General features: G+C 35.9%; 1 protein-coding gene across 2 annotated transcripts in view; it reads right to left on the bottom strand.

The window, feature by feature from the left end:
* CTNNA3 (catenin alpha 3) overlaps positions 1 to 13,395 on the bottom strand; it is a 1,874,587-nt gene extending 1,861,192 nt beyond the window's left edge. For both annotated transcript variants that reach the window (XM_079135772.1, XM_079135773.1), the window contains exon 1: positions 13,217 to 13,395. The gene's annotated coding sequence lies outside the window, so the exon portion shown is untranslated. The remainder of the gene's footprint in view (positions 1 to 13,216) is intronic.
* Between the last annotated feature and the right edge of the window lie 282 nt (positions 13,396 to 13,677).

Here is a 13,677-nt window from a genome sequence, read left to right as displayed (position 1 = left end):
CTACAATGTAAGTCCGCAAAGAGAGGAAATACTCTAAAGGAAAAGCCAATCAAAGGAGAAACCAGACACCCCACACCAAGGTCGGACACCATCGCTGAGCCTGCCTGCCTGCCCCCCTACTGCTGAGGGACACTGCACTTGCCTCTGTGCTGATTCAGTATACCCTCGCTGGGTCTCCCCAGCTTCTTTGGAGGCTGGGGCACGCATTTTGAATTATTCCTGAGGGCAAGGCCATCATCATCCGAAGGGTGGCTCCCTCCCTGACACACCTACAGGAGACGGGAGGCCCTTTGACAGGACTCAGGATTCAAGAAGAGGAGGTATTGAGAGACTCGGGGCCAACTCAGAGCCACCAGTGAGTCTCCCCACTGGGCGAGGCTCCCCAGAGGGGGCAGTAGTCCCGGAATGCAGGGAACTTCGTGGAGTAAGTTGCCCATTGAGACACCCCCACTGGAGCCATGAACCTGGACAACCGGGAGCATCATAGAGGAGGGCCGCCCAGCAAGAGGCTTTGATGCAGGGCAAGGCACCCTGGCCCAGGCAATAGGTTCAGACCCCAGAGAACATCGCAGAGGAGGACTGCCCAGCCCAAGTGGCATTTCTAGACCAAAGGGAACATCTCGGAGGAGAGCTGCCCAGCAAGACTTCCCACCAGGTGCTTCTTCCCAACCAGGCAAGGTTTCCCCACCAGGACGGTAGAACCAGAGACACAGGCCCAGACCACAGCCATGCCCGAGCCCACAGTCTAGTCCCCCTTTGGCTGACCATCAGTCAACAAGTGGAGGCACTTCTACCCACTAGCAGGGAATATACCCCACCTGAAGGCCACCACCCCTAGAGGGGCATCTTCCTTGTGGAGCACTGCATTACCAAGTTCCTCCAAGACTTCAGGCTACTGAAGGCGAGGAGGTAAGTTATTGGAAATTTACAGGGACACTATAAGTCAATAGAGGAAATCTGCAATATCTCAGAGTTTCACTACTAGAGGGGTAGATACCTGACCAATATGAGAAAACAAGGGAAGAAAATGTCCCAAACAAACCTAGATGCTACATCAATAAAATCCAATGACAGCATGGCAGAAGAAATGTCAAAAATAGAGTTCAGAATGTACATAATTAAAATGATCAGAGAATCAAACAATGAGCAGAAAGAGCAAATGCAGGCATTGAATGATCGTACCAATCAACAGTTAAAAGAGCAAATGTGGGAAGCAAAAGATCATTTCAAAAAGAGTTAAAAAAAAAAAACACAGAAATGCTTGAAATGAAGAAAACAATAAACCAAATCAAAAACTCCATAGAAAGCATAACCAATAGGATACAACACCTGCAAGACAGAAACTCAGACATTGAAGACAAAATATTTAACCTTGAAAATAAAGTTGAACAAACAGAGAAGATGGTAAGAAATCATGAACAGAATCTACAAGAATTATGGGATATCATGAAAAGGCCAAATTTAAGAATTATTGGGATTGAAGAAGGCACAGAGAAACAAACCAAAGAAATGAACAACCTAGTCAATGAAATAATATCAGAAAATTTCCCAAATCTGAAAAATGAAATGGAAAACCAAGTACAAGAGGCTTATAGGACTCCAAATATACAAAATTATAACAGACCAAGGTACATTATAATGAAAATACCTAACATACAAAATAAAGACAGAATTTTAAAGGCTGTGAAAGAAAAGAATCAAATGGCATTCAGGGGGAAACCAATATGGATATCAGCAGATATTTCAACACAGACCCTAAAAGCTAGAAGGGCCCGGAAAAACATTATTCAAACTCTGAAAGAAAACGGGTGCCAATCAAGAAACTTATACCCAGCAAAACTTACCTTCAGATTTGACGATGAAATAAAATCCTTCCATGATAAACAAAAGCTAAAAAATTTACAAAAAGAAAGCTGGCACTACAGAACATTCTCAGCAAAATATTCCATGAGGAAGAGATGAAATGCAACAATGTAAATCAGCAAAGGGAGGAACTAACCTAAAGGAATAGCCAAATAAAGGAGAAACCAAGTCGTGTCAAAAAACAAAAATGAGCCAAATGACCAGGAATACAAATCATACCTCAATAATAACCCTGAATGTTAATGGCCTGAACTCATCAATCAAAAGACATAGACTGGCAGGTTGGATTAAAAAGAAAGATCCAACAATATGCTGCCTGTGAGAGACTCATCTCATAGAAAGAGATACCCACAGACTAAAGGTGAAAGGATAGGAAAAAACATACCACACACATGCACTCAGCAAAAAAGCTGAAGTATCCATCCTCATATCAGATAATGTGGACTTCAAGCCAAAGTTAGAAGGGATAAAGAAGGACATTTCATACTGCTTAAGGGAAGCATAAATCAGCAAGACATAACAATCATAAATATCTATGCCCCGAACTGTGGCTCATCCATGTACATCAAACAAATCCTTCTCAATTCCAGAAATCAAATAGACCACAACACAATAATACTAGGCGATTTTAACACACCTCTCTCACCACTGGATAGATCTTCCAAACAAAAATTGAACAAAGAAACTATAGATCTCAATAACATAATCAATAATTTACTTAACGGACATATATAGAATATACCATCCAACCAAAAGCGAATACACTTTCTTCTCAGCAGCACATGGATCCTTCTCTAAAATAGACCATATATTATGCCACAAAGCTAATGTTAGCAAATACAAGACAATAGAGATACTATCTAGTATTCTATCAGATCATAATGGATTGAAATTAGAAAAAAATGACACAATAAAAAACAGAAACTACTCCAACACCTGGAGACTAAATAATATGCTATTGAATGATGCATGGATAGTGGAAGACATCAGGGAGGAGATTAAAAAAAATTTCTTAGAAGTAAATGAGAACAATGATACAACATATCAAAATCTCTGGGACACTATGAAAGCAGTACTAAAAGGAAAATTCATTGCATGGAGCACATTCAATAAGAGAAGAAAAAGTCAACAAATAAATAACCTAACATTACAGCTCAAAACCTTAGAAAAAGAAGAACAGATCAACACCAAAAGTAGTAGAAGACAGGAAATAATTAAAATCAGAGTTGAAATCAATGAAATTCAAACAAAAGAAACAATTGAAAAAATTGACAAAACAAAAAGTTGGTTCTTTGAAAAAATAAAATCAATAAACCCTTAGTTTTATTAACAAAGAGAAGGAGAGAGAAAACTCAAATTACTAAAATTTATGATAAAAAAGGAAATATCATGACACACTATTGAAATACAAAACATAATTAGAAACTATTTTGAAAATTTATACTCCAACAAAATAGAAAATCTCAAAGACATAGACAGGTTTCTAGAGACATATGATCCACCCAAACTGAATCAGGAGGACATACACAATTTAAATAGGTCAATTTCAAGCAATGAAATAGAAGAAGCCATCAAAAGCCTACCAACAAAGAAAAGCCCAGGACCAGACCAATTCTCAGCTGAGTTCTACAAGACCTTTAAAGAAGAACTAATTCCAATACTCCTCAAAGTATTCCATGAAATAGAAGAGGAGGGAACCCTTCCAAACTCATCCTATGAAGCTAGTAACACCCTGATACCAAAATCAGACAAAGGCCCATTGAGAAAAGAAAACTTCAGACCAATATTCCTAATGAACATAGATGCAAAAATTCTTAACAAAATTTTAGTAAATCACATACAAAAACATATTAAAAAGATAGTGCACCATGATCAAGTGGGTTTCATCCCAGAGATGCAAGGTTGGTTCAACAGCAAGAAATCACTAAATGTAATTCACCATATCAACAGACTTAAAATTAAGAATCATATGATTATTTCAATAGATGCAGAAAAAGCATTTGATGAAATACAGCATCCCTTCGTGCTCAACACACTAGAAAAAATAGGAATATTAGGAACATACCTCAACATTATAAAGGCCAACATCATTCTAAATGGAGAAAAACTGAAAGCATTCCCCCTAAAAACTAGAACAAGGCAGGGATGTCCTCTTTCATCACTTCTATTCAACATCGTCCTTGAAACTCTAGCCAGAGAATTAGACCAAAGAAATTAAAGGGATATGAATAGGAAAAGAAGAACTCAAACTATCGCTATTTGCCAATAACATACTTCTATATTTAGCGGAGCCAAAAATACCACCAGAAAACTTCTAGAACTAATAAATGAATTCAGCAAAGTAGCAGAATCTAAAATCAACACATATAAATTCAAGGCGTTTTTATTCATAAGTGATGGATCCTCTGAAAGACAAATTAGGAAAACTACCCCATTCACGATTGCCTCAAAAAAAAAATAAAATACCTGGGAATCAATCTAACGAAAGAGGTGAAAGACCTCTACAACGAAAACTACAGAACACTAAAGAAAGAAAGTGAAGAAAACCCAAGAAGATGGAAAGATCTCTCATGTTCTTGGATAGGCAGAATTAATATTATCAAAATGGCCACACTACCAAAAGCACTATTCAAATTCAATGCAATTCCATTTAAAATCCCAATGACGTACCTCATAGAAATAGAGAAAGCAATCATTAAATTCATTTGGAAGAATAAGAGACCCAGAATAGCTAAAGCAATCCTTAACAGGAAGAGTGAAGCAGGTGGTATCACAATACCAGACCTTCAACTATACTACAGAGCAAAAATAACAAAAACGGCACAGTACTAGTACCAAAATAGACAGGTAGACCAATGGTACAGAATAGAAGACACAGAGATAAACCCACATAAATACAGTTATCTCATACTAGACAAAGGTGCCAAAAACATACAATGGAAAAAAAAAGAAAAAAACCTCTTCAACAAATGGTGCTGGGAAAACTGGAAATCCATATGCAGTAAAATGAAACTAAACCCCTACTCTCACCCTGCCCTCACCCTACACAAAGCCCAACTCAAAATGAATCAAGGACCTAGGAATTAGACCAGAGACCCTTAGCCAAATAGAAGAAAAAGTAGGCTCAAATCTTCATCATGTCAGCTTTGGACCAGACTTCCTTAACCAGACTCCCAAAGCACAAGAAATAAAAGCAGGAATCAATAAGTGGGATAGATTCAAACTAAAAAGCTTTTTCTCAGCAAAGGCAACAATCAACAATGTGAAGAGAGAGCCCATAGAGTGGGAGAAAATCTTTGCTACACTCACTTCAGATAGAGCACTCATCTCCAGAATTTATAAAGAACTCAAAAAACTTTACACCAGGAATACAAATAACCCAGTCAATAAGTGGGCTAAGGAAATGAGCAGACACTTCACAGAAGAAGGTCTACAAGCAATCAACAGATAAATTAAAAAATGTTCAACATCTCTAATAACAAGAGAAATGCAAATCAAAACTACCCTAAGATTCCATCTCACCCCAATTAGAATGGCGATTATCAAGAATACAAGCAACAACAGGTGTTGGTGAGGATGTGGGGAAAAAGGTACACTCATACATTGCTGGTGGGGCTGCAAATTGGTGCAGCCACTCTGGAAAGCAGTACGGAGATTCCTTAGAAAACTTGGAATGGAACCACATTTGACTCAGCTCTCCCACTCTTTGGCCTATACCCAAAGGACTTAAAATCAGCATACTACAGTGACACAGCCAATGTTCATAGTTTATAGTTTATAAAATATAGTGTTTATAGTTGCTCAATTCACAATAGCTAGATTGTGGAACCAACCTAGATGCCCTTCAATAGATGAATGGATAAAAAAAACTGTGGTATGTATACACAATGGTCTATTATTCAGCCATAAAGAAGAATAAAATTATGGCATTTGCAGGCAAATGGATGGAGCTGGAGAATATCATGCTAAGTGAAATAAGCCAATTGCAAAAAACTAAAGGCCGAATGATTTCTCTGATAAGTGGATGATGATACATAAGCGGGGGGTGGTAAGGGAAGAATGGAAGAAGAATGAATTGTGTAGAGGGAAATGAGGGGTGGGGAGGGGTCAGAGGGAAGGAAAGATAATAGAATGAGACAAACATCATTACCCTATGTACATGTATGATGACCCAAACCATGTGACTCTACTTTGAGTACAACCAAAGAAATGAAAGTTGTACCCCATTTGTGTACAATGAATCAAAAAATAATAAATAAATAAAATAAAATAAAAAATGCACACTTAACTTTGAATTTCAGGTAAATGATGAATAATTTCCTGGCACAAGTTATGTCCTATGTCCTATGAAATTGCTTGAAATTCTAATTAAACCATGTGTCCCATATTTTAATTTGCTAAATTGGGCCACTCTACTTCATGAATTGTACAAGTTATGGGGATAAAGGAGAATAGAGAACTGGAACTGAATTGTGCCTTAATTTATAACAGCCATACAGCCAAACCCTCACATCCTACATTCTTATCCTCTCATCCTATCACGACCTGGAGCTAGCAACTGAAAAGTCAATTTATGTCCTCTTACTGCATAGGAACTGCTTTTGGATAGCCAGAGATGTTCCTTGGCCACTTCCCAGCAGTACATTTCTACCTTTTATCAGAAGATTTTTAGTTACCAGAAATGCAACACAGGATGAAAGGGAACACAGGAAAAAAATGATACATTGTGCCCTGGGATATGAAAATCCCAGTAGTAAGGGCAGACAAAAGGGAAACACAGGCAAAAGGATACCCCAGAGATTAGGGCTTATGCATCATTACCCTTCATAGAAGGGTAAATCTGAGCCAGCACAGTGGCACACACCTATAATCCCAGCAATTTGGCAGTTCAAGACCAGCCTCAGCAATTTAGTGAGGCCCTAAGCAATTTAGCCAAACCCTGTCTCAAAATAAAAAATAAAAAGGGCTGGGGATGTGGCACAGTGGTAAAGCACCTCTGGGTTCAATCCGCAGTACTCTCACACCAAAAACAACAAAGAAAAGTAAATCTGACATGCTTCAAATTATCTAGGTTTAAACTTACCTCAACTATTGGATAAAATAATTAGAACAGGAGAAAAGTTGCCCCAAAGGATATGTACTTCATGTAGCCCAGAAATTTACCAAGATACTTGCCTACACTTTTAAGATTAGAGAGGGAAATTCTGTACTACAAAAGTCAATAGTGGTGAAATTTAAAAAGGACACACATTTAAGACAAACACCAGGACTAAATAAACCTTCTTTCAAAAATGGTAAGTAGAGGACTGGGGATGTAGCTCAATAGTAGAGTGTTTACCTAGCATGTGTGAGGCACTGGATTCAATTTTCAGACCACATATAAATAAATAAATAAAATAAAGATCAATTGAAAACTAAAAAATATTTTTAAAAAAATAGTAAGTAGAAAAAAATTTAATATATGTATGTATGTGTGTGTATATATATATATTTGTTTTGTTTTGTTTTTGTTTTTGTACTGAGGCTTGAACCCAGTGGCCTTCTATCAGTGAGTCACATCTCCAGCTCCGCCCCCTCCTTTTCTTTTTCTTATTTTTTGAAACAGTCTTGTTAAATGACCCCAGGCTGACCTCAAATTTGTGATCCTCCGGCCTGAGTTGCTGGAATTATGTAAGTGGACCACCATGCCCATCTTAGATATGTCTTAAAGATCCAAGGGAAATTATCTTCAAGACAAAAGAAAGTTTAGAAAATACATCTACTTGGTGTTCTCAGTGAAATACCCCAAAACATAAATTCTAAGAAAGAAGTGATAAGAAGGCTAAATAAAGCAAAAAGAAAGTTGAAGCAAGAAATTAAGATTAAAAAGAGACCTGGGAAAGACTTAAACATCCAAGAATTCAGCAAAACCAAAAAGATAGTAATTAAAATCTGAATTGGAGAAATCATTCCTCTCCATTATCTTCCACCTCTCTACCAGCAACTTTATCAATCGGAGAGCAAAATAAGCAAAAAATGGAACTGCAACCCTGGACTTAATTTTCACCAACAAAGAATATACAAGTGAAGTGGAAGTGACGGGACCTTGAGGGAAATTGAACATATCACCTCAGAGTTCATTACAGCCAAGAAAGAAAACACAAAGCAATGTAAGACAAGTGTCTTAGATTGTTTAGTAGTTCACAGAAAATATAAGAATGTCCCAGAGTCACAGACTGTAAAAAAAAAAAAAAAAAAATTCAAAAAGTAAAACCCACTACTACAATCACAAATGAGGGGAAAATGAAAGAGAATGTATATAATAACTATATGCAACGTCCAAGGAGCTTTCTAAAGCATTTGCAAAGGACATACAAAGAAAAAGTGGGTAAACATAAGGATAAACTTGTACTTTCTTCTGCTATATGAAACTAATTTTCCTCTCTTTCTTTTTTTTTTTTTCAATATCATTGCTAAAAAGGGGAAATTGCTTTTTTCATTTTTTATTTTTTGTAGTTGTAGATCATATGTGAGGCACTGGTTCAATCCTTAGCACCACAAAAATAGACAAATAAAGTAAATTGCTTTTATTAAAACATTTTTCAAATCTTTTGTGAATCTCCTTTGACAAAATAAATAAATGTGAACAGTCTCATTCTGTTGGTCAAAGTACATATTGGTAAAATCTCTTTTGGAAGCATGCTAGCAGGAACCATAAAATTGTATATGCACAAGTTCTTGGACTAAGCAATGCTGCTTCTAAGAATTTGAATATATATACAAAGATTTGCATCAAGAATTAAAATGTTGTTTGTAGTAACAAAAAGTTAGAAACAACCTAAATGTACATGAATAAGGGACTAGTTAAATAGTCATTTTCTTTTATTGGTATGTCTTTAAGACTAGAGGTTCAGAAAAAGCTTTAGAAAATAAACAGAATCTAATGAATGTCATTTGTATAACAATAGAGGAGATATCAAAAATATTTAATGGGGGCCCAACCAATCAGAACTTAGCCTACATCTGGATCTTGGAAGCCCCTCCTGTGCCAAGTGTTCACTCTTCAGTTTCTGGGTCTAAAAGGAAGCCTAAGGGGTCTCAGGTAGAGACCAAGTAGAAGAAGGCCACTGGTCAGGGCAAGGAGGTAGAACAAGAGCATTTCATATTTAATAATTTCAATTAGCAAAAAGAAGAGAATACATGGATATTGCAGAGGAGATATCTATTCCATATTATTGGATTCTTAAAAACTAGTATTCCTTCATTATCCCATATTGGGAAAATAGGAATTTCAGAGTATAGCAGAAAAGGAAATTAATCCTGTAAATTCCCATGGAAACATGATTTAAGAGCTCCAGTCCTGGACTAAGATAGACCCTGTACCTCTTATAGGCAGTCTCAGAGAAGTTGATTTTCTCTTTTACTCTCTCTTCACCCCCACTCACAAAAACACACACAAGGAAAGGAAGCGCCATGACACCAGGCATTTATTTTATAAATATCCTCAGAACTTTGGAATGAATTTCATCAAAGTCAACATTAGAATAGACCCAATTTAGCCCCTTCAGCAATCTTGCCTCTCAGTGACTTTGTGGGCTTCTCACTGAACTAACCTGGGGACTCTGCATTGATACCACCTCCAGGGGCCTCACTGAAACCTGGTAATTCATTTGTTGCCTAATTATTTTACACCTCCATCCCTGTTCTCTGTCCTTATGCATATAGGTAGAGGAAATAAATGCTTATGCATTATAATTTAAGCAATGCTACTCTGAGTGTAATGAGATAAGGAACTTTCACCAAAATGTAAATTAATCAAGGGTTGCTTCCCTCATCTAGAAAGTCTTGCTACAAAATGCTTCAGGTGTAGCTGATTTACATTCTGGCACAAACTCCTATCTTCTCGCTTGGACAGTAATAAATTGAAAACTGCAGGTCATACTTTGAATAGCACTAATTTAGAGGGGCTAAAGCACTCACGTTACAATATATGAGAGTATTTCTTTAAATAAAATGTTGCTTTCAGGCTGGGGTTGTAATTCAGTGGTAGTGGACACTTGCCTAGCATACATGAGGCACTGGGTTCAAGGCACAGCACCACATACAAATAAATGAAAATCAAGGTCCATCAACAACTAAAAAACAATTTTTTTAAATGTTGCTTTCTCTATCAAATCCATTTTCCCATGGACAGAAGGGACCTGAAACAGCACAAGCATAATGGTTAGGATAGTAAAAGGCAGGAAAAGGGAAGAGAGGTGCCAAATAAACCAGATCAAATTTACAATTTTGCCCAAAGGAACTTAAAGTCCCTTCTCAGTCCCTGAAGTTAGTGATTTAATTGGTAACAGAATACTGACTGAGTTCCAGGCAGCAATAATGTAGCCAAAAACAGTAACTAAGCATGTGAAAATCAGGTGCAGTGGCTAATAGTCTTGTTCACTTTCAAAAATTCTGCAGTCTCAATTTTCTATCACTTTCCACTAAATTAGCAACGTGGTTAAACTCAGATTTAGACCCCATAGTAACATGTCACTTAAAATCCAGAATCCAAATAAGAATCAGAAAATCACACTTTTTCAATCTCTGGACTAACATTCCCATGAGCCAATGATCCAAAAATAAATACTATTTTTAAGTCTTCATTACAAAGCACATAGTTTCTTTTCAGGCAATATTGGGCTGCCAACTTCTCTTCTTAAATCTTAATCCCTTCTATTCGAAAAGAAAAGTAAAAACATGCAAACGTAAGCTAATAGGGAATAGAGAATAGAACTCCCATCCATCCATAGCTATAGTGTTCCTCTAAATGTAACTGAAAAATAAAACTGCACAATTTATGAAGGCATATTTAGTACAGGCAAATTTATTCTTTAAGGATCCACAACTTGGGTTGGGGTTGTGGCTCAGTGGTAGAGTGCTTGCTTAGCACATGTGAGGCACTGGGTTCAATTCTCAGCATCACATACAAATAAATAAAAAATAAAAGCCCATTGACCACTAAAAAAATTTTTTAAAAAATAAAGAATTCACAAATCTATACCTCATCTCCCACCAAATAATACGGATGTCTCTACCCTCTCCACTTTGATATTTTTGGACCAAGCATCATCTCAAATAATAGGGTTTATTAATCATTAATTCCTTAGCTTTTTCCTTCAATATATTCTATTTTTATAACATGATTCCCAAATTCAACAATAAAAAAAATTAAAACTCATTTCTCTGACTCCCAACCTAGCCATGGCATATCCATTATCACATTTCCCTAAGTAGAAAAACCGAATACTGAATTTATGCTTTTGCATGTACCCTCTCTCCTTTTTCTTTCCATTCTGCCTATAGATTTTCTCCAAATGCTTCTGATTTCCCCCGTTTTACTATAACTGAAGTATTTTTTCCTGTTTCTACTACTTCTTTCTCTCAGCTGTATCATGAAATTCATTTAAATCAGAACTATCTATGTTCTTCCAGTAGAAGTTATTTACAAATTCTATTGTTCTGAAGTCCAAAGTAACATAAGTAGTCAAACAACATTATTTGTTATTTTCAGACAGTTGAAGCACTTTCAACTCTATATATAACTTTGTTGATCTGTGAAAATTTATAAATTGCAATATTATAAATAGAAAAGATATGTCCTTCCAAACACCTAGTAGATTGCCATCTATATGCCTGATAACAATGTTTTGCACATTGTAAACAATAAATAATGCATTTGGTAGACAAGGAATTTCATAATATTTTAAAAGAAAAAAAGTAAAAGCACATCTTAAAAATCACAATCTTTTCCTTCAAATATAATGTTCTCAACTCCATGTTTTATGATCAGAGATTAAAGAAATTATCTTAAATATAAATAAATACATGCACATATACACAAGTAAAAAAATATATAAAGGTGTTAATCATGGCACATAGATGTGAAGTAATGATTAATAAAATTATATCTGTTCACTTGAAAGAATGTTAACATCAGTTTAAAATAATATCTTGTAGAATAGACAATATTATACGGAAAATAATTTGGTACAAGGTTAAATGAAAAAGTGAGGTTGCAAATATTACCTACAATATTACTGCAATTATTTTTAAAGCCATCCAGAGGGGAAAAAAACAGGAGGAAACATGCATCAATGAGTTTATACACAATAATTTTTTTCTCTGTGCTTTCAAAAGTCCTACAATGAGCACTTAATATTTTTTATTTTATAGTAATAAAAAATGTTTTACTATAAAAATCCCAATCTTTTATTAAAATAACAAGGAAGGCTCAGACTATATGTAATGAGAAACAAATGGTAATAAGTGTGATTATACTCTCTATATTTTCATTTTCCCCACTTAATAAAATCATCCTTTGCTACTATTGAGGTAATTTTTATAGTGGGTAATGAAATTTTTAATAGCACATTTATATATGCCATTCAAATTTGACTGAAGATTATTCACATCTTCAAATCACAACTATTCTCAATATGCTGAACTTTTAGTCTATTTAAAGAAGCTAACCACAAACCCAGAACTAAGACTAATTTGAAATCCTGTTTTCCCCACTTACATCTTTTAAGCAAGTCATTGAATCACATGTATTTCCAGAGATGTTGCACAGTCTGTTAGTGGTATATATCAGTGACTCAGAACCTACACATTAGTGAACTTCCTGATGCCTATTCTCAATTTCTTCTCGTTTCCATTTGAACTCATTTCTTCCACTTTTGTCCTCAGTGCAACTGATAGCAGCTGCTATAGTCCTTCAGATCCCATTAGGTTACAAACTTCTCTTTACGTGATTACATCCCATGTTCATTCCACACATTTCATTTGGTTATAAATGGTGGTCCAATAGTTCTGAGAGCATTCCACAGTTTCCTAATATCACTGACAATTATATAACAAAAATAAGACAAATATTAAATTCAGAAAATAATGTTTTTTGCTATTATCTCACTTGAAACATCTTCCATTTATTGTAAATAGATTTTGGTTGGAAGTAAAATCCCTTCAAATATTTTTCATCTTTGCTTCCTTCTCCAGCCCCATGCTAAAGCACAAAGCATCCAGGCCATATCTTATCTTTTCCTCACAGCATCCAATTGACTTTTTATAGCCAGAAACTCTGAATGCAAAGCACGACCTTGGCTACTAGCTTCCCCTGGCACTAGTTTGAAAGTTATTTATAACTTTAAAAATTAGCATGGAAGCCCACATTTCTCATAACTAGTTAAAACATTCCTGTTTTATATAACAATGTGATCTTCTTCAGAAGGAACCCCCAAATTTTAAACCTACAGTATATTGCTAAGACACAGCAATTCACAGGAGAAACGAGAATGCACTGAAGTACAATTCTTTTTACAAACTTGACTCTTACCTTTCTGTTGCTTCCTATCAAATAAATGTGCTTAAAAATTCAGCTCTTGTAGACAGGTAATTTCCAAAAGGAGCTTTTGGGGATAGAAAAAAAAAAGTTTCTTGATTGTCACAGAGTTACACAGTACCAAATAGAGAGGCAGTGACAGTGGGGCAGTCACTTCAGCTGAGCACTGTTCACCCAGGATAAGAAAGAAAGGGGAGGTTACAAGCCAGGGTGGGTGGTATCTAATCCTGAACCACTAGTCACTGACCTCACTGACAACTTGTTACTGAAAATACTTCTTTGAAAAAGGCCAGACACATATTTTGCCTAGAGACCTACATAGCTGTTGGAAAGCTCTGAATAAGTTAGATTTAAATTTCTGTAGTTCCTTTCCAAAATAAGGACCTCTTATTTCTAATTTAAACAAAAGGCAAGAATTATTGAAAGTGAAAAATGATAAAGCAGTGATAACTGAA

This window comes from Sciurus vulgaris (assembly GCF_902686455.1).
Source record: "Sciurus vulgaris genome assembly, chromosome: 4".
Taxonomy (NCBI): domain Eukaryota; kingdom Metazoa; phylum Chordata; class Mammalia; order Rodentia; family Sciuridae; genus Sciurus; species Sciurus vulgaris.
Note: the sequence above shows the minus strand (reverse complement) of the source record. Positions and strands in the feature narration are given on the sequence as shown.